The sequence below is a fragment of the Pan troglodytes genome, chromosome 1 (assembly GCF_028858775.2).
Source record: "Pan troglodytes isolate AG18354 chromosome 1, NHGRI_mPanTro3-v2.0_pri, whole genome shotgun sequence".
NCBI classification, from domain to species: domain Eukaryota; kingdom Metazoa; phylum Chordata; class Mammalia; order Primates; family Hominidae; genus Pan; species Pan troglodytes.
The window spans coordinates 136,036,060-136,058,761 of NC_072398.2; the positions used below are offsets into that span (position 1 = coordinate 136,036,060).

Below are 22,702 nucleotides of genomic sequence, written 5' to 3' on the forward strand. Positions count from 1 at the left end.
ATACAAAAAATTAGCTGGGCATGGTGGCACACGCCTGTAGTCTCAACAACTCAGGAGGCTGAGGCAGGAGAATCACTTGAACCTGGGAGACGGAGGCTGGAGTGAGCCAAGATCACGCCACTGCACTCCAGCCTAGGTGACAAGAGTGAAACTGTCTCAAAAAAAAAAAAAAAATCAAAGGTTTAAATCAAAAAGTTTATAAAATAAAAAAGAAACTAAGCTAAGGTTAATTTATTGAAAAAAGAAATTTTTAAAATCAATTTAGTGTTGCCTAAGTGTACAGTGTTTATAAAGCCTACAGTAGTGTTCAGTAATGTCCTAGCCCTCCACTTTCACTCACCACTCACTCACTGATTCACCTAGAGCAACTTCTAGTCCTGCAGGCTCCATTCACAGTAATTGCTCCACAGAGGTGGTGTAACATTTTTTATCTTTTTTTTTTTTTTTTTTTTGACACAGGTTCTCACTCTGTCATCCAGGCTGAAGTGCAGTGGCACAATCATAGCTCACTATAACCTCAAACTTCTAGGCTCAAGTGATCCTCCCGCCTCAGCCTCCCACATAGCCACCACACCCAGCTCATTTTTTTTTTTTTTTTTGTAGAGACTGGGTCTCACTATGTTGCCCAGGATGGTCTCAAAGTCCTGGCCTCAAGTGATCCTCCCACCTCAGCCTCCCAGACCACTGGGATTACAGGTATGAGCCACCTTGCCTAGTCCAATTTTTAATTTTTTTACTACATTTTTTAACTGTACCTTTTCTAGGTTTAGATACACAAATACTTGGCATTGTGTAGCATCTGTCTACACCATGTATTCAGTACAGTAAATACTATACAATGTAGTATTTAGATACACAAATACTTGGCATTGTGTAGCATCTGTCTACACAATGTATTCAGTACAGTACTGTACTGTATTCAGTACAGTAAATGCTGTACAGGTTTGTAGCCTAGGAGCAACAGGTTATGTCATATAGCCTAGGTGTGTGGTAGGCTATTCCATCTAGGTTTGTGTTAAGTGCACTCTATGATGTTCACACAATGATAAAATTGTGTTAAGGACACATTTCTTAGAATGTATCCCCATTGTTAAGCAATGCATGACTGTACATGTCTTAACTATCAGCTATGAGAGCCCTTCCCTTCCAGCAGGAGGACTCCCAGAGACAGGGCCCTGGGAAACAGCACTGCCAGGGCTAATTCAGTCTTCACATCAAAAAACAGTCCATCCATCTGTCTCTGGTCCACCATGAGCCAGGCACTGTGCTGGAATACAAAATAGGGAGACATGCTTATAGCCAGTAGGGATACAAAGAAATTGATCCTCACCACACAAAGTGGTAAGTGTAGGGTGCTAAGAGAATGCTCCCTGCTTTCCAAGGAATAAATACCCAGGAGAGGTAACACATAACAGTGAGGAGGTATCCAAAAGTAAACCAAGAGGACATCTTCTCTTCTATTAAAATCCCAATAAGATGCTTTTAGGCTGGAGCCCAAAAGACTCAGTTCTCAGTCGGGCTCATGCCTGTAATTCCAGCACTTTAGGAGGCCCAGGTAGGAGGACTGCTTCAGGCCAGGAGTTCAAGACCAGCCTGGACAACATTAACAAGACCCCGTCTCTACAAAAAATAGAAAAATTAGCTGGGTGTAGTAGCACATTCCTGTAGTCCCCACTACTCAGGAGGCAGAGATGGGAGGATCACTTGAGCCCAGGAGATGGAGGCTACAGTGAGTTATGATTGTGTACCAGGGCACTCAGGCCTGGGTGACCGTGCAAGACCCTGTTTCAGAAAAAAAGAGAAGGAAGAAAGGGAGGGAGGGAGGGAAAGAGAAAAGAAGAGGAGGAGGAAAGAAGGACAGAGAGGAAGAAGGAAGAGGGGATGAGGGGAAGAAGGGGCAATTTTAAAGGAAATTGACTTTAGAAAAAACAGACTCAGTTCTAGTAGGTGAGGTTAGGATTACCAGCCCCTCCCCACCAAAACACGATCACTCACTCATTTCCCCCATTTGTGATTCCTTTGCAAATACAGGGATTCCTTAGAGAATATATCAAATACCAGTGCCACTTCCATGCACATACATAACCCCTCTCCTTCATTTTCTGATATAATCCCTCAGTGAGAACCACTGCTGGAGTGTTTTGCAGTAAAAATCCCTAAAAAGAAGGGGATGGGTCTGTGTGTTTGTCTTTAAGGGCAGCAAAGAAGGGGGAAGCTGGGAAGAATGCCCCAATTATGCTTAGCATTCCTTTTCCCATCCCTGGCAAGCTCCCTTTCCTATTTCCCACATTGATTCCAAATATTCACCGCTCTCAAATCTCTAGTTCTCCCTCTTAAAATAGATGAGGTTTCTTCCCATTTGACCAAGAAAATGAAGGCGATCAGGCATAAACACCTTTAACTTGGCAATGTTTACTACCTCTCCCCAACCCCCACTACCTGAACCTCTTCTCTGCATACTATAGGTTCTGCCTGGCTAGGCGCCCTGCACCTTCAACACAGCTTATACTGTGTGCAACTAGATTTCACCACCCACCATGTACCAGCCCTGAATGGTCAGCCACCCTCTGGATGGGCTCCATTTGTGCATCCGGAGGCCCCGCAGGTTCTACTTCACCCAAGTTGAACTTAACCCCAACCAGCCCTTCTCTGTGGTGCCATACCTCAATGAATGACATGGACATCCACAACACTGCCCCATCTTCCAACCTGGAACAGCTCAGTCATCCTTGATTCCTTCCTATACCTTACCTCCACAAATAACTGACCAACAAATCCTGGTAGATTGGAGAATACCAAATGAAGGATACCTTGATTCCAGCAAAGTTCTGAAAGTTTCTCATGATAGCCTTATGAAAAATACCAAAAAAAGTGGCTAGATCAACAAAGTTAGTGAGCCCAAGAGCTAGCTGAAAACTAGAAGCAGCATGTAAATTAATGATCCAAAGTAGAATTGAGAAATATCTCCTGATATTTTATACTATTTTCTCTTTTTTGGTCCTGTTTCAGCAAATATTTTTTGTAAATATTTGTATGTTTACTTAAGCTGCATACAACACAGAGGTGGGAAAGACAGCTAATACATTAAGTTAACAGAATCAGGTTTTGAAATTATCTTGATTAGCTGAAATAATGAATCCCAATCATAAAGGCAAAATATAATAAAATTTTTAAAGGCAATACCAAAGTATAGGACTTGGCATAATAGCCATACACACAAGACCTTAGCATTGTAAGTGACACAAATCAATGAAAGACAACAGTATAACAATGATACTAAACACACACACACAAAACAAATTTCAGGCTCATTTATACTCAGAAAGAGTGGAAGTGCATTTTTTGATCAAGCATCAGTCCCATATACTCCCAATTAATTACATAGCAAAGTACCTTTAGAGTGGTGTAAAGATGGTAATCTTATCATGTCATAAAGAGCTAAGAGGCTGAGTAATGTTAGCTTGGGAACAAGATTTCTTAAAAAAAAAAAAAAAAAAAACTTGAAAACTTGAGAGCAGGCGGGGCTCAGTGGGTCATGCCTGTAATCCCAGCACTTTGGGAGATCAAGGCCAGCAGATCACCTGAGCCCAAGAGTTCAAGACCAGCCTTTTGCAACATGGTGAAACCCCATCTCTACAAACAAAATACAAAAATTAACCAGGTATGGTGGTGCACACCTGTAATCCCAGCTACCAGGAGGCTGAGGTGGGAGAATCACTTGAGCCCAGGAGGCGGAGATCACATTACTGCATTCCAGCCTGGGTGACAGAATGAGACCCTGTCTCAAAAACAAAACAAAATGAACTTGAGAGCATTCCTTGAATATTTAAAGAAGCGTTGTGGCTGGGCATGGTAGCTCACACCTGTAATCTCAGCACTTTCAGAGGCCAAGGCGGGTGGATCACTTGAGGTCAGGAGTTCAAGACCAACCTAGCCAACATGGTGAAATCCCATCTCTACTAAAAATACAAAAATTAGCCGGGCGTGGTGGTATGCGGCTGTTGTCCCAGCTACTTGGGGGGGCTAAGGCACAAGAATCACCTGAACCTGAAAGACAGAGGTTGCAATAAGCCGAGATCATGTCACTGCACTCCAGCCTGGCGACAGAGGAAGACTCTGTCTCAAAAAAAAAAAAAAAAAAAAAAAAAAAAGTTTACAAAAAAATGAGACCAGGAACTTATTCTGCATTACTCAAAATGACACAAGTGGGCAGTTTAACTTAACCACCCTCTAGCCCTTTAGAAGTGTCCAAGTGTCTATCATGGAAGTGGTAAAAGAAGAGCTGGGAGGGTTGTCTGCAGAAGGCAGGGGCCCTAGTCTAACTTTCAGAGGACTCTGCAAACAAGATTTGGAGTCTAAAATTGAACTTAATTTTGGTATTCAGAAAGACAATTCCTATTACATTAACTTCTCAACAGTCTATCAGATATGTTAAAAATAATAATTTCACAGGGAAGGAAATGTTAAGTAGATACACCATCATGGGAAGTACACAGGAACAAAGTCTTGATTTTGAGTCTCAGTTCTACCATTTGCTAGCTGTGTAGCCTTAGAAAAATTACTAAACTTGCCTTAACAGAACCTCAGTTTCCTCATCTGTAAGACAGAAATATCAACAGTACTAGCCTGGCATGGTTGTAATAGGAAATAAATGATATAATGTTTCTTGGGCACTTAGAACAGTACTCAGCATATGGTGTGTGCCTAGTCTCTGCTTCTACCATCATCTACCTCCAGCAGCACACAGGACATACAATAACTCATGCCTGTTTTCATCAGGCAACACTTAAAATGTAGGCAGTGCCCACCGCAGAGATCTATCCTCTACCACTTGAGTACCGCTATTTTGCTTCCAAGTTCCTTCCCAGCCCATCACCCTCTCCACCTCCCACAACCTTCCTCTAGGTCCCTTGGAACTGCTGCTCTACACCCAGAAAGTAGTGTCATATCCTTGGCCTCTCCTCTGAGCATGCTGAAGACACCCCTCTTCTCCTGCAACCCTCTCAAGTAGCAGCTGCCCAGCCTCTCACACTCTGGAGTCAGGAGATGGCCTTGGCACCTCTGCCCCTTCAGGCCTTATTTCTCCATTCCCCTGCCCACTGCAAACACCCATATCCTTTTTAGGGTCCTGCCATTCAGTTACACCACCCTCCTCCTTTCCTCACTGTTATATTCTAATCGCCCAATCACTTTTGCTTACTCAAAGACATTAGCCCTGGCTCACTGATGTCGTCAAGCCCTGCCATATTCCTGCCCATTTGTTGGCTCCGCATCTCCTAGACGACTCAGTCCATTATCTTCACCTGGAATGGCATGTCTTCCATGCCACCTTACCCACCCATGAACCTTTATTGTCCCCTATGCATCGTTTTCTGCCTCGAAAATAACACTTCAAGTATTCCCTTTGTTGACCAGGGCCTTCTTTCCTTCAAGCTGTGCAGTATTACAACATTATCAGTCCACTGACCTCTCAGCTTTTTCCCAACCCATTAGCCCTATTCTGCTTGTACATCCCTCTTTAATCAGCTTACATCCCAAAGTCCATCATTTCCACAGCACTCTAACACCCAAATTCCCTTTCCATTGCCAAGAGTTGACAAAATCCTAATCCTGGATATGCCCAACTATTTACTCAGCAGTGAGTCCAGAACAATCAGAGCTCTGTTGCAGAAAGCCACACATGAGAAGGTTGAAGCCAGTGTGTGAGAATTACAGAGGGATCAGACAGCCCTCAACGCTGCCCTCCACTCCAACCATTTGCCACTCCAACCATTTGCCACTCCAACCAACCCTCTCAGAGTCCACAATAAAATTCCCAAATTGTCCCTATTCTTTTCAAAACACCATCCATCTACCCCATTCTCAGCAGATGACCCCCATCCTACTTCACAAAAAAGTAGAAGCCAACATATGAAAACATTCAATATCCCACACTACCGACTATACAAACTACCTCCATCTGTAACTATCTGTCTTCCCACCTAAGGTCAACCTCTCTAACTTGTTCACTTTAGATCCATCCTTTCTGGCCTTCTTGGGAATCTTTTGCTCCACATTATCCTTTACTCTCTCCCTCTCAAATGGCTCTTTCTATTGGCTTTTTTTTTTTTTAATTATACTTTAAGTTTTAGGGTACATGTGCACAACGTGCAGGTTTGTTACATATGTATACATGTGCCATGTTGGTGTGCTGCACCCATTAACTCATCATTTAACATTAGGTATATCTGCTAATGCTATCCCTCCCCCGTCCCCCCACCCCACAACACATGGACACAGGAACGGGAACATCACACACCAGGGTCTATTGGCTCTTAAACAGGCTCAAGTTCTTAGCAAAAACAAAAATCAACAGATTTACAACCTCTTCTTCAATCCTCTTTTTCCATAAAGTTTCTCTCTCTTGCTTGAATTTTTACACTTGCGCTCTCTCTCTCTCTCTCCACTCCTTTACAGACAAAGTTCTAGAAATATTTGCCTGTATTCTGTCATCATTTCTCATCTGACACTTCACCACACTCCACTGTTGTCCCCATCCACATCACTCTCCTGGAACAGCTGTTGCTAAGGTTAACAATGACTTGCACCATACATTCAGATCTGACAGCCAGAAACCCAGGAGTCACCCTTGATAACCTGCTTTCTGCACCTTCCAACTCTGCCACTGTATTCAATCTACCACCAAGTCCAATGGATTATACTTCTTAAATAACTATCAAAAAGATGCATTTTCTTCTCAAGCTACTATCATCACATTTCTGGACTGTCTCCAAACTGGTCTCCTTAGAGTGAAGAACAAACTGGAGGGCTCCAGGAGAATCTTTTCTAAAAGCCATCTCTGATCATGTCACTTCCTTACCCACCCTCATCTTAAAACCTTCATTTGTTTCTCAATGCTCTTACGAGGACTCCATCTTCTCCAGCCTCAGTTGGCACCTGCCCTCACTTACTGCATTCCAGCTAACATGGCCTTCTTTCTCTTCCTTAAAGATGCCATGTTCCCTTCTTCCACAAGGCCTGTGCACATCCTATTCCCTAACTCCCTTCCATACCCCTCCACTCCCAAGTTCACATCCATGCTTCTTCAGCTGTCTTCTCTGAGCTCTGTCAACAGGTTAATTCCCCCATTACCTGCCCTCATGCTGCATGTCCCTCTCCTTTACAGCTGCAACTTAAACAGACATTTCCTTCTCACAGTGGAATGTATGCCCCATAAGGGTGGGAAATACGGCATTTTTCCCCTCACCATTAAATCTCCATGCACAACACAATGTCTTCCATGTAATTTATGCTCAATAAATATGTTAAATAAAACAGTTATAATAACAGACATACTCTTACATGTGCTTTCCATTCTGCTAGTGTTATAGATTCCTTGTTTTACCAGGGTAATCACAATACTAGAAAAGAAATTTTCTGAACTGACAACCATAGTATTACAGCATGAAAGTATACTGACTTCAAAAGTATTCTCACCTCCAAATATGTCCAACAGCAAAAAGTACCATTATAAATGAAGTATATTTATCTACTGTAAACTCCTTTTAACATGATATACATTCAAAAGTTTCATGTATAACCTGTAATTGTACTTTAACATTCTTATCAACTGCAGAAGTACTGATTTGTTGACTTATTTACCACCACCAGTAGTCCTAACACTCTAGGATGTAAAAGTCTCTATCTGCAAACTCTAAGTCTTTTGTAAATAAGCACATCACTGCAGAAGATGAGCTGTTTACCAAGCCAAAGAAACAAATAAAAAACCCTGGCCAAAAAAGGCATACCATCCTACACCCATTCTGAGTTTTGTTTGCATTTTCATATAGGTGGTACACTGTAATTATCTATCTCAACATTGACAAAATGTCAAAAAATGACCAAAGACATTGAAATCTTAGTAAAGAATAACTGTTGGGCCAGGCACTGTGGCTCACGCCTGTAATCTCAGCACTTTGGGAGGCCGAGGCCGGTGGATCACAACATCAGGAGTTTGAAACCAGCCTGGCCAATATGGTAAAACCCCGTCTCTACCAAAAATACAAAAAATTAGCTGGGTATGGAGGCACGTGCCTGTAGTCCCAGCTGCTCGGAAGGCTGAGACAGGAGAATCGCTTGAACCTGGGAGGCGGAGGCTGCAGTGAGCCGAGATCGCACCACTGAACTCCAGCCTGGCAACAGAGCAAGATTCTGTCTCAAAAAAAAATAAATTAAATTAAATAAAGAAAAAGAATGTCAACTACTCATTTTCGACTTTTCCATCATGTAAAAATTGTTAAGCATCTAAAAGAATGTATATAAAGCTCTCAGCTAACTGCAGTTATAGTTTTTGCTTTTTGTTGTTTTAATTGTATGTGAAGAGACATATAGGGAAAAAGACTTAGGAGGATAATATGAAGAAAATGTTCCACCTCTTTTTCTTTTCTGAGCATCAAGTTAAAGAACCATTATCGTGAGTGTAAAAGTCTACAGGAAGCCAGCTGCATAAAAGTCAACCCAATTTCTATAAATCCTCTAATATTCATGGTACTGCTTTTTAAATTGAACCAAATGGGAGGAAAAGAAGACCAAGCTAGGAAAGGTGAAGAAGCCCTATGTTCATATAATTAAGTTACACTCCCTTTCTTGAGACAGAATCTCACTCTGTTGCCCAGGCTGGAGTGCAATGGCACGATCTCGGTTCACTGCAACCTCTGCCTCCCAGGTTCAAGCTATTCTCGTGTCTCAGCCTCCTGAGTAGCTGGGATTACAGGCGCCCACCACCACACCCAGCTAATTTTTGTATTTTTAGTAGAGGCAGGGTTTCAACATGTTGGTCAGGTTGGTCTCGAACTCTTGACCTCAGATGACCCACTGGCCTTGGCCTCCCAAAGTGCTGGAATTACAGGCGTGAGCCACCGCGCCTGGCCTGTTACACTCCTTTCAAAGATAAATGATATTACTTAAGGTTTAACAAGGAATTGCTCATGGCTATAGAAAAGATTTCTCTATGGTTCCTCCCTGTCGACTAAAATACTGAACTTTGAAAAAGGGTATCCTTTATATTTTTATTCTCTATTTCCTATTTCTTCAGCCCTTACTCCTCCAAGAGTACATAACAGAGTTCAAGTTACAGAGAAACTGATCGATTCTGCCTGCTACAGACCCTGGCAACTGACACCTCCTTGAAACAATCTTTTTGGATTACAGATTGTTTTGATTATAACAAAGAACAAAATATTTAAGCTTAACTTTTCACACATTTCTAACAGACCTTTATTTTTCTCATAATGGTATATAATAATTACAACCACAGACATTAGATTAGGAAGGAGGCTAACCCCTGTTCTCTAAACTAAGCTCTGTGTCATCCACTCTCAGCAAAAAAGTATCCATACTCAAAGGCTGGGGGTGGCCCCACCTTGCTACCAAAGCTCAAAAAACCGATCTGACAGTTGAGTCACAACTCTGCTACACATTTCTTTAATCTAAGACTTTTCTTTACCTGTCATAATCCTATCTTTCCTTGTACATCCTATACTAAATGCCTTCCAGGAATCTTTCTCTGATCCAATTAAGTGCCTTTAAAATGTTCATATCCCAGGCTCCCCTGCCACCCCCACCACACACACACATACAATTCTGCTTATTCCTACAAGTAGAGAAGACTTTGTAGTCTTTCTATAGTTTGTTTTGCGGGAGCAAAAGAGTTCTGTTGATATAGATTTTTCAAACAACCCAGAGTCCCTACACCAAGATATTCTGACACAGCAAGGGTAGGAGGCTATCCCACCTCTTTAACCCCTCCCTGAAAATTCCTGCTGTTCCAAGAAATCATTTCTCCTACTGGTATCCACAACACCTAACTAGTTCTCCCTTCCATTATAGGTACAGTAATTTTAACTGGATTTTAACAAAACTTTTATTCCTATTTTCTTAGCTTACCTTTACATGTTCTAGCTTTTAATTTAAAAATAAATTAAATCTGATATAATTCATCCATTTTACATCAACTTTTTATCTTTTGTCTCATTTTAAATTTTTTATTTCATTTACATTTATTCCTTTACTTGGGGTTTGTTTTTATAATGCTTAACAAGCAGAATGAAGCCAAAAAGAAAAAGGCCTTCTCCATCTCTCCCTTCAGCTCCTCTGCTTCTCAACTCCAAACTTATTGAAGAATTCTACCCTTAGGAAATTCAGGTCATTTTCTAGGCCTTATGCCTCAGAGTACACATGTGATTTACGTGACAAATGTTGCTCCCTAGCATCTCACTCCACCGAAAACTTTTTTCGGTGTTACTCTTTCGCCCAGGCTAGAAAGTGGCACCATCTCGGCTCACTACAACCTCCATTTCCCAGGTTCAAGCAATTCTCTTGCCTCAGCCTCCCTAGTATCTGGGACTACAGACTCACTTAAAACTTTTATAAAGAAATCTTTGTTTTTCAACCTATGAGTTACAATCACAGCCACTGGATTTTGGATAAATCAGAATGCCTTCAGCCAGGAGACAATAGTAATTGGGAGGTCAAATTAATATAGTAGCTGGCACAAATAAAAAGTAATGGTTTTGAAGCTTATACAACTTGAGAGCCCACCTTCAAGGAAATCAACATTTCAAACAAAACACTGGACTCCAGCCTTGGAAGAAGTCTATGCTAGGAAGAGTCCCTGAAGCTGAAGCAGAGACCAGGTGGCTCTCTACTGTCTGGGGAAACTCTTGGGAAAAAAGAGAGAGGTTCTACAGACTGCCTTTTCCACCTGGCATCTAATGTACTTATTTCCATATCACTGCTCTTCCCTTCCTGGAGGGATCACAAAAGGAGCTCTTGGCTTGGAACATCTCTTGGCTTTTTGCCAACTCTGTGAACTCAAGGAAAACCTGGACAAAGCATGATTTTCCCCAAATATATTTTGTTCTTTTTTTAAAGGGATCACTCAGTCACCGCCAAGCTACCTAGGAAGTCAGAACCTATGGAGTCAGGGAAGTTCTTCTCACCTCCAAATCATGGATCTCATTACCCCTGGAAAGTCCTTAGGATAAGGGAAGTGGCTAAGGTAGGGCTTTGCCTGCTGCCTTCTTTTTTTCTTCTTGTGGCTGTTCCCCACAGGAAAGGAAGTGGTATTAAATGAGTTAGAGGGGCTGAAGAACAAGTTAGCATATGTCTCCCACTTGTTGGGTTCTTAAGATGAATTCCGCTCAGCTAGAGAGATACCTAGAATCAAAGCCTAGTTCCAATACTTATCAAGTAGCCTTAGGCAAGAACAACACAACCTCTGTGACCTGCAGGTTCTTTAAAATGGGGATGAGAATGTCTAATGGCAAGATAGTTATGTGGCTTAAGTGAGATAATCTGTTAAATGCACCAAGCACAGTTCCTAGTACATGTAGTCACCTGTGGTAAACCATTTAGTGGCCATAAATTCTTTGCAACAATGACACTGCCACTCCAGTCCCCCAATCCCGAGGTGGAGTCTATGTCTCTGCCCTGTGAACCTGGGCTGGCCTTGCCAACTGCTGACAAAGAGAATACAACAGAAGAGAGGCTTTGAGGGTTCTAGAGCCTAGGTAGGACTTAAAAAACACTATCTTGGAAAATTGCCCTGAGACCATCATGTCAGGAGCCTGTCTAGTCTACCAGAGGATGGTAGATAGAGGCCACAATGAGAAAACTGAGGTTGCCCAGCTGACAGCCAACGCTCAGTATCAACTACCAGCCATGCTGGCAAGCCATCTTGGATCCTTCAGCCCAGCTAACCCTTTAGCTGAAGGCACCCACTTGAGTGAACCTGTAACCAACACAGTAACTACCTAGCCAACCCACAGAATCACAGGAAATAATAAATCACTGTTTCAAGCTACTAGGGTCTATGGATGGTTTATTTGGCAACAGATTAAAAGACGACTCAATAAAGAATAGTTCTTGATATTACCAGCCTTTTTTTTTTTTTTCTCCTGAGACAGAGTCTCGTTCTGTCACCTAGGCTGGAGTGCAGTGGAGCGACCTCGGCTCACTGCAACCTCTGCCTCCTAAGTTCAAGCAACTCTGCTGCCTCAGCCTCCCAAGCAGCTGGAACTACAGGCACACACCACCATGCCTGGCTAATTTTTGTATTTTTTGGTGGAGATGGGGTTTTGTCATGTTGGCCAGGCTGGTCTTAAACTCCTGACCTCAAGTGATCCACCCACCTCGGCCTCCCAAAGTGCTGGGATTAGAGGCATGAGCCACTGCGCTTGGCCTCTTTTAATAGTGATGGCATCTCGCTATGTTGTCCAGGCTGGTCTCAAACTACTGAACACAAGTGATCCTCCTGCCTTGGACTCCCAAAGTGCTAGGATTAGAGGCATGAGCCACTGCACCTGGCCTCTTTTCCTTTTTTTTTTTTTTTTTAATAGAGATGGGGTCTCATTATGTTGTCCAGGCTTGTCTCAAACTACTGAACTCAAGTGACCCTCCTGCGTCAGCCTCCCAAAGTGCTGGGATTGCAGGTCTGAGCCACTATGGCCGGAATACCAGCCCTTTCTTAAGCAAGAAATGTTACACCTATTTAATATTTCTCCAGTCATGCCAAATCATACAGGAATATTATATTCTATATTTGAAGGAATGTGATCATTTCCCTCTTGATTTAACCCTTGGCCTAAGGGCCCTGCAGCTTGTTTATACCTATGATCTGACCGGATAATTTGGTGGCCAAAATGAGAAGACAGCCAAGGAGTTTCTAAATTCTCTAGGTGGCCTTTTGTTACCTAAGGTCCACTCTACCCGAGGGCTAGTGTGAAGGTAGTGAGTTGTCTCCATTGATTGTTCACAGTTACAAATGGAACTCCTTGATCTACTCTTTCTCTCCTCCTCTTGACTAGTCTTAAAAGATAAAAATTCTACTCGAGCTACTTTGACAGTGGTTTCCTTTCTAAGCTCTTCCCATAAGATTGCCATTGCCTAAAACTGGTCCCAACTGCACTGTTTCCCAATAAACATGATACTTATCTACCTGATTCAGGTTTGATACTGCCAGATAGTCAAAAAATCTAGATATGGTGACATGTTTCCTTGAACTACTTCACAGCTTAGTAAGGTGATGTGCAAAACGAATCAGATGTGCCTTCATCACATCACAAACTTCAGGTAGCCTCAACCTCATGTTTAAATTCAGGTGTAGTAAGTCACATTAAAAAAACCTAAGCTTGGCCCACAGACTTGATAATGAAGAACTGTTTTAGGGCAACGTTCCCAAGGCAAGAATTTGGTGAATGTGGTCATGGAAGTTCAGATCCAGATAACTCATGGGAAGTGAATTCTTCCTGGCTTTATGAAACAGGGTCAAGCTGACCCACCTGGTAGACCTCTAAGCCCTGATGACATTCTCACACTGTATAACCTATTAAAAAGTTTAATCTTGAAGATGCTATCAAGACTTCTTAGCATGGTGGCTCTAATCCTTTCTAACTTATGGGATTGATTAAGTACCATCCTTGTTGTGTGGACCAAGTACAGGGTGGTGGTGTCTGTTGTTTTGTTTTTTTAGAAAAATATTTTGCCCAGCCAGTGCTATAGTTCTATTAAGTTAATGCCATCTAAAACTTCCTCATTTCTGATTTCAAAAGTTACAGGCTTAGTATTCTGTAGGTTTTACTCATAGCAATTCCGCTGAAATTGTATATTCTATACTACTTTGTGGAAAAATTATCCAGAAACAAGATCACATTGCTATTTTTCATTGCTCATGTGTCCCTTTAGGTCCTCTTAAAGCTATTTCTGGATTAAACCCATGAACCTACACCTCACCCTACTGACCTTTCACTGAGCAGTGCCATGGCATGATACCCCTGGCTAGCACTGGGCAACATGATATGAGGTGGCATCATAAGGCAAAGTCACTAGGTTTTACTGTAAGATACTGGGAAGGTTGTTCAGGATGTGGCCATTGCAAATATAGTGTTTTCTTAATGAAAACCCAAAGGAGAAAATTTTTCTCGCCTTCTGGAATCAGGAATAGGTGTGCTTCTCTGATTTGGTTTCTCTTCTGGACACCCTGAAGCTTGTTATAGATCATTTGCCTCTTCTCTTTGCTGCTGGAAAGCTTATAGCCAGAACTTTTAGTAAGGAAAGAACAGGACTTCGAAATACACTAACCAGCCTCACTTATACTTCCATCTTCTTTTCCTTCTTTAAACTAAATATACTTTATCTTGTCATATCATATGTATCTTTGTAAAAAATCCCAAATCCTGTTTGAAACAAAGGGGAATATAAATAAAACTAAAGATACTATAGTCAATGTGCATGCCTAATCCCCCTATCAGAGAGTGACCTCTTGTAGGTAAGGAGGATGCATTGCCCCACCTTGAAATCCCCATAACATCTAACGCTGCGCTTTCACTGCTGAGTGAATATTTGGGGAATTAAATAGCAGAATATGTAAATGTTGATAACACTGTGTTACCCGAATTATAAAATAAGCAGTATGCCAATGAATTGGTCTTTTACTCTCAAAAATTCACATAAGTTTGAAAAGATATACAGTATTTATAAGAGTGTTTATCAAAACATTATTAGAAGTTCAAGGTCCACCAATAGAAATATGGTTATATGTATACTATCACATGTTATTGACATTTAAATGAAAAAGGTGATAAAAGAAGCAAGCTGCAAAATAATAAATTTTTCAAAACTAAATAACTCTGGGCACATTTTGCCATTTGTAGAGAAGACGTCTGGAGGGCCTTACCCCCAAAACTGATAACTAGGTGTGTTTAGAAGTGAAACTAGCCAGGGTGGGAGCTGGAAGAGGAAGCAGAGGTGAATTTTCATTCTCTTAAATATTGCTTGTTTATAATTTTTTTGTAATGAGCTAGTTTTACTTTTGCAATTTAAAAAAACACTAAACATTTAGAGGCCTGTGACTATAAAGTGTTCTCAAATCTTCAAAATGCTAAATATGTCTTAAAGGCTTGGTTCTTTCTTCTGGCTCCAGGTGATCAAGCCTTCCTCTTGGCCTCACCCTTTCATCCTTATGTTGCCCTGGATTTCTCCACTTTTCCATAGGGCATGTAAGAAATTGATCTGTTTGGGAGCACTCACACAGGTTTAAAAAATATTAAAAGGGAAGGAAACCTCATTCTAAACAAAGCTGTAGTCTTTATAAGTCCTTACATGTAACAAACTATAAAGCATTTAATTAAATTCCTGTCTCAATATTTTTACATGTAATGGAGCAAAACATGTTAATTGAGCAAGACTAGTTTTAAGAATCATGTCCCGGGTTAGGCGCAGTGGCTCAGGGCTGTAATCCCAGCACTTTGGGATACCAAGGCAGGAGACTCACTTAAGCCCAGGAGTTCAAGACCAGCCTGGGGCAACACAGTGAGACCCTATTTCTCTTTTAAAAAAAAAAAAAAATCATGTCCATAAAGTAACACTTTATAAAAAGAACTTGTACATTTTTCAAACTTTTTCATCAAATGAAAATTCCTTCTTCCTCCCATTCCACTAAATACAGATATAGAGAGAAGTTTAATTTTTCAAAGATTTTTTCAGCCTATTTGGAGAAAACTAATTAAAATTAATTTGACCAAGAAAGTTTCTCCAGGTCCCCAAAATTTTAAAGTTAAATTAATAAATGCATAAACTCATCAATGTGCCGTTTTTCCTATGGTTTGCCATGGCAGAATTCAATGAATAGTAACATGTCACAAGCCAGGACCCAGAATTGAGCTCCATGGAGTCAGGTGGACACCACAAGGCAGTTGGTGGGGGATCGGGGGAGAGTTGTCAGAGATAACAGAGAAACCACAGTTGAAAGCATTAGATAAATACCAGACAGCTGAGGAAGGGTGAAGTCAAACACTGAAAACATCAACTAAGGTAAGAAAATCTGATAAGGCAGGGTCAGGTCAAGGGGAGGCTCCAACTAGGTCGGAATATCAATGATAAAAGCAAGCAGTCACTAAGCAACGTGCTGGGGTGAACTCTGATACCCGTGTACTTTTGTTTTGTTGTGTTTGTTTTGTTTTAGACAGAGTCCCACTCTATTGCCCAGGCTGGAGTGCAGTGGCACAATCTCGGCTCACTACAACCTCTGCCCCCAGGTTCAAGCGATTCTCTGGCCTCAGCCTCCCGAATAGCTGGGACTACAGGCACATGCCACCATGTGTGGCTAATTTTTGTATTTTTTTTCAGTAGAGACAGCGTTTCACCATGTGGGTGGGCCAGGCTGGTCGCAAACTCTTCACCTCAGGTGATCTGCCCACCTCCACGCTGGGATTATAGGCGTGAGCCACCACGCCAGCCACCTGTGTACTTTTCCTCCAGGCTTTTCTTGCTGCTAGGAGTGTTCGGTGTTGTAACCAGACGTTGATAGTCATGAAAAGGAAATCAAAAGCCTACAGATTAACTACAGATTAAGACTCTGCCCTTGATTAACTCCGGGGCAAATACTGGAATTAACTCAGAATTGCTGGTTGCCTCATCAGTTTCTCCAAGAAGCTGTTTAGATGACCCCCAAAGGCTACAAACAATGATTGGAATTTGATCACAGATCTATACTTCTAAGGAAGTCCTGACAGCCTAGCCCTTTTATAAAATGTAATAAGAATACTTTTCAGGCTGAGCACGGAGGCTCACGCCTGTAATCCCAACACTTTGGGAGGCTGAGTTGGGCGGATCACTTGAGGCCAGGAGTTGAGACCAGCCTGGCCAACACGGTGAAACTCCGTCTCTACCAAAAATACAAAAATTAGCCCGGGGTGGTGGCGGGTGCCTGTAATCCCAGCTACTTGGGAGGCTGAGGCAGGAGAATCACTTGAAGCCGGGAGGCGGGAGTTGCAGTGAGCCAAGACTGTGCCACTACACGCCAGCCTGGGTGACAAAGCGAGACCCTGTCTCAAAAAGAAAAAAAGAATACTTTTCAAATTCTCTGTGAGGCAAGCAGCCAACGAGTTTGATCAGCAAATGGGGTTTCAAAACACATTCCATCCGCTGCTTCTGCTCCAACTTCTCAAAACTGTGAGGGGAGGTGTGAGCCTCCTACTCACCCTCCCCCTGCACTACTAGCCCCTCTGCTCCCTATCCGGCCATGAAAGTGGACATGACCTGAATTCATCAGCCAATTTGTTCTAGGTCCTTTTGTCTCCTCATTAAGCGTACAGACGAAAATCTTACTGCTCTAAAGAAATCTGCTTACATATCCAAGTTCACTCCTTGCACGTTTCCTTTTCCTTAAAGCCAATCATTTTGCTTTGAAGTGAGTAGAACTGGTTGAAAGTCCCCTCTTCTGCATCTGTCCCATCATTTCATCTATGTGAGTTCTGCACCTGTCAGACACAAGATGAGTCTCTACACTCCCTTCTCTCCCACCGACAGGGGTCCAGGTAGTGCTCAATCAATTCTATGCTCCCCACACCTCCTCCAGTATCTCCAATCCCCCTCCGCCCAGCCTGCTCCACTGCAGCCTGTTTTTCTACCCATTGGACAAATGGTTTCCAAATAGTGGACTGTGATCCACTAACACGTTATGAGTTTTTAAGAACACAGACTAGAAACAGAAATACAATAGAAATAGAAACTAGTTTCACATACACATATACTTGCTATGCCCTGGGTCTCAGTGTAAAAATGCATTTTGTACTGTTGTAGTCTGAAAATGTTTGAAACACTGCTTTAGACAAGCCTTTGTCCACCTAGTCAAACTCCACGCATGATATTGGTCCCGCTGTCTGGGACTCCCTTCCTCCAGTGCTGGCTCAAGCTCTGAACAGCCTTCCACGTGTCTTCCTCGTTGGCTGTTTTCAAAAGCTTTGGCCTTTTACACCAGTTCAGAAGCTCCTTCTTATATATCCACAGGATTGCCTTCTCCATGAACAGACCAATGTTCTGAACAAAGAAACACCTTTTGCTATTCCTGCCTTATCCTGCCTGATCAGGTCTGGGATCTGCTTGCAGCACATCCAACTGTCTCACCAGGAATAACAAGCCTCAGAGCAGTAGGCCTCCATTTCTTTGTGTGCAACCTTTCATCCTCAACAAGAAAAAATACCACCAAAGTCACTCTGGAAATACCTAGACTTTCTTACAAAATTAGCCTTACTTTCCTGATGTAATGTGTTCTCTGGTGTAATCCATCCAGCGCCTGATACCAATGCCAGGTGAATACAGCTCATTCCTAATGTTCAGTTAAAGTCTGTTTCCCATCCTTGAGAACAGATGGTGACTCCACCTCCATACTGCTATCTTCTTCTTCTCTCAAGGCAAATGGAAGAAGAAAAAGCACAACAAGGTGACTGCACTAGTTTGGTGGTATCCTTTCCTCTCTCAAGGACGAGGGCACAAGTTGTCCAGCACAACTCCACCCCCAGTCTGGCCCTCCTTTGTCCAAATGCCCATAATTCTCACCCAGACAATTAATTCATTATCTTCCTTAACAGAAAAGCTAGCTTTTCATATCTTAGTGTAGACTGTTCAGTTTACTCTTCTCAGCCAAACTGAGTATCCCAGTTTGAGATATTGAAGCCTAAACAAATCCTTAATCTGTAGGATGTGGGACTAATTTGGAAAGAAGGGTGGGGAGAGACACTGAGGTCTAAAGAGTTTCTTACAAACTAAACTGCCCATTTTCCTCTAATACATGCAAGACCAGCTTTGAGAGAGGAACATGAACGCTGGGCCTCCTTTAGAGCACCGAAGAGGAGAGTAAACAGGTCTGAAAAGTGTTAAGACAGCTGTGCTTGACTCTGAGGAGCCAGAAACACTCTCAAAGAGAAAGAGGGAGAAGGGCCCATCAAACCTCAGGTACATTCCCAAACCTGCCTAGGAGCTGTGCCACTTCCCTTTTGAAACCCAGCCCCTTTCCCATTTCTCAATTGGGAATCTAGGGATCCTTTACTTCCTACTAGTTATCTGGTTACAGGGAGGACTCTCCAACACCTACAAAGCCACTACTTCTTTCTCCCCAGTCTTTTGCAGGGAAGGCTCTTAATCACTCTAACACTCAGATTTCTGATAGCTCCCTGCTCATAAGACTTCCCTTGGCGATCAGATGAATTTACCCAGTGGAGATTTCAGAAAATCAAGGAAAAGACAGGCCAACTCTTGCATCTGTACTCCAGGACCTATTCAGAAGACTCCAGTGAGGACCTAGCTTCCCTGGGGTTTGCATTAGTCTCAGCACCTTGAGCATGCCATTCCTAGTCACCCCCAAGTATAAAGCATTAGTAGCAAAGACCCATTATTCTTTCCACCAGGGTAAAGAAGGCTTAGAGTGAAATGAATATAAATGGAAATCTAATACTGTAAATAAATAATGACTGATTGGGCAGCTGGGTCAGAGGCATCCAGCCTAAACAGATAAAATTCATCTCAAGGATGAGGACAGTAAAGATTCAAACTCCAGAGGGAGGTAATGGGACAAAAGGAGTTGCAGGCGTAGAAAAAAAAAAGAAGCACCCTCAAAATATTCTCTGGGTTATCAGATGGCACAGGAGGGGCGTGGCAAATAAACTAAAATCCATGGTTCTTCACCCATTCTTTCATATTTTCTAACACGGCGGGAATACACTTTTCTAATTTCGTTTCGCCCAATTTAAGGAAAAGATAAGCAAGGATAAAAATTCCTCATATATAGCACAATTAAAAGGGAGCTGGGATTCTCTAACTTATTACCTTAATCGGCTACACAAAGATGAAGCTACATTTCAATCGACACCATGCGCTGGCACGGGAGTAACTCACTTAAAACACCACAATCCAAGGTCAATTTTTCTCAACTCCATTTATGACTGCGTAAAGATTTTATTAAATCTTTTTTCCTATTTCACACATCAATTCCTAGGGTCCACACAAACTCTTCCATCTTCTCCAAACTGGTATTTGGATTAAACATTATCCAAGATCAGTCTTTAATTTCATAATTTCATATAAAAGTGTGCACCACATTAACACTCAAATGTGTGTACAATTAAAAATATACAGACCAGCAACAGCGACTCTTAAATGAACTTAGACTCAAAGTGTTTTCACAGAGGTTTTTCTGCCGTCTTGGAGGGGTAGGAAACTGCTGGCATTACGAATCCCATTTCATGGCTGGGTAAACCGAGGCACTTAGGGGTTACAGAGGTAAAGATGGAAATAGAAACCAATTTCTCCCTCCGACTCTCCGCCTGGTCCCTTCCCACTAGACTTTTCAGCACTCAGTGGCTAAAAATGGGACCCACTTGAGAACTGCAAGGGTAAATAAGAGCTACTTGTTTCAGAAGGTGGCGGCGGGGGAGGGGGACTTACCCACTTGATGCGCCCGATTGTGTGTGGGCTCTAACAAGAAAGCTCTCCCTGGATGCCCAAAGGTTTGCACCCACCCGCTTTAAGCTCAGATCCGAGAGGCACCGCCAGGCAGACAGGGCAGCCAGAATCGTGCAGCCCGAGAAACGCGAGAGGAATGCGGGGCGCCCGGGCGGCGCGGGGGCCGCGGGCCCCGGGACACCATTTGCTCCCGGAGCGACGCCGTGGCCCGCCGGGCGGGGACGATGCTGAGCCTGCCGCACACACCTGCCGGAGCCCGCCCGGGAGCCCCGGGCCGCCTCCCGCGCGCCGGACGCCCACCCAGCCTCCAGGCGCAGGAGCTCTCGGCCGCGCTAGGCCAGGGGCGGGAAGCCGCGGCACCCCTCTCCGCGGGCTGCGCTTGGCGGCTGGCGCGGGGGAGCCGCGGGGCGAGGCAAGCCCGCCTTCCTCCCCAACCCCCCCTCCAAACGGCGTCACCTGTGCCGGGTCCCGGGGCGAGTCGCGCGCGGGCGGCGGCTGCGCCGAGCCGGGAGAGGGCGGCGGGTGTCTACAGGCGTCTGGTCATCCGGGCCGGCCCGAGGGCTGGCGCTGGCCAGTGCCGCCCGGTGAGATGCTCACGGGAGCCAGGGAAGCCGCGGGTTCCGGGCCGCTCGGAGGTGCAGTCGCGGAGGCTCCAGCTACCGCGGCGGCCGTCGCGCCCGCCCGGACTGCGGGCTCGGGTTACCGCAGAGCTGCTCCTTAAAGGGGCCGCGGCCGCTCGGGCTCCGGCTCCCGCTCCGGGCGGCTCCGACCCTGGCCAAAGTGGGCGGGGCCCCGAGGCGGGCCCCCGAGCAGACCTTCTTGCGCTGGAACTTGGGTCCCGGAAAGAGCCCAAAAACCCTAACACCCGAAGTCGCAGCGGAGAGATCCTGGAAGCTCACACCTTGCCAAGGGCAGAGGGTGCAATTCCCGGGTTTTCCAAAGCAAGTCACAAAACTTGCCAGCGGGGGAACTGTGTGAGCCCGCCCCCGCAGCGGTCAGTACCTGGGCTAGCCACGTAACAAAAAATCTTCTTAAATTATGAATTTACATTCTGCCTTAAATGCTCAAATACTGGGGACTTCATGGTTAGATCATCAGAAAAGAGATGAAAAGGCAACTGCTGGTTTTTCTTGCCACGTCTGACATGGCCACACTCGAGTCCCGCCAGTTCTTCTTTGGGGCTGCAGGTGCATACCAAACTGGTAGGGGGCGCGTGTAGAAGAAGCGTGTTCTCTCCAGCACCACCTCCAGAATTCCTGAAAAACACCCTCATGGGTGCACCAGCACTACACCTACACCCGGAACCCCTCTGTTGTCGGGGTGTGGAAGTTGGATTTGAATATTTGGTGCTGGCTGAGAATTCCAAGTTGCCTAGTAGATAAAGTTTGACATTAAATAGATGTTCTGACCTGTTATATACAGCCCCAAAAGCCTCCAAGTGATCTGCATCAACCAGAGATAATTGTCTGAAACAAAACAAAATAACAAAAAGGTATACTCATGCATTATAATTCGCAGAGAGCAATCACAAGGCCTTTTCTTGAAAAGAGGTAAGTTCTAAATAAATAATTTGTAAACACTATCATTGATAACAGGATATTTATTTCTAAGAAATGTCAATAGAGCTAACATATTTGATCTACTATATACATGCGCAGAAAGACACACATATCTGCCGCAGATTTAGACCGGAAAATATATACACAAAAGCTCATATAAGCTGTCCATGTTTATTTTCAAGAGAGGGCAATAGAATTTAAATCAGAACCTGGAATTCTGTCAGTTTATTAGAGTTGTGTGCCTTTAGCTAACTGAACCTCACTGAGGCTCAATTTCTTCATCTATAAAATGGTAATAATAATTCATAGTGACTCTGAAGACCTGGACTGATGTGGAAAAGACAAAATCTATACCACGGAACAGGGAGGGACAGAAACCTGCCCTGCAGTCAAGCAGAGAGAAAGATCCTTCAGGCCCCCAAATGCGTGTTCCCCTTTTTCTCCCCAAGACTCTCAGGACGTACCAGGGCACCGGTGCTCTTTGAACCACACGGTGTCCCATCATAGTCCCTTCACAATATGTGCAGTACCTGACAACTTTGGTTTGCGCAATAGCTACCTTGTGCACTCACATAGCTATTTCATAACTCTCTGTGGGCAGGATGGTTATATGTGAACATCTGTGAAGTCAGCCCAGAAAATACCAATTTCACAGTGTCCTCTCAAGAGTCTGTATCAACACTACCTCCTACAGAAACTCTCCCATGCTAGTCTCTGGTGGCCGATAGTAGCTCTGTTCTTTCCTGATAAATGCACCATCATTATCTTTGATATGCATAATTCTCTAACACCAACAGCAGTAACCAAGGCCAGGTAAACCCACAGAAATCCACTATACTCTATGTCCCACTATATTTCTTCATATT

General features: G+C 43.5%; 1 protein-coding gene across 7 annotated transcripts in view; it reads right to left on the reverse strand.

Annotated features, from left to right (window-relative positions):
• The window catches only part of TLCD4 (TLC domain containing 4), a 113,141-nt gene that overhangs the window by 55,741 nt on the left and 34,698 nt on the right, over positions 1–22,702 (reverse strand). The window contains exon 2 of one of the 7 annotated variants that reach the window (XM_016922951.3): positions 21,687–21,743. The exons of 3 other annotated variants lie outside the window; for them this stretch is intronic. The gene's annotated coding sequence lies outside the window, so the exon portion shown is untranslated. Of the gene's footprint in view, positions 1–20,259; positions 20,404–20,733; positions 21,424–21,686; positions 21,744–22,702 lie in introns of those variants that run through there. 3 more of the 7 variants (XM_009425845.5, XM_001157220.5, XM_009425839.5) reach the window with 3 other exon arrangements.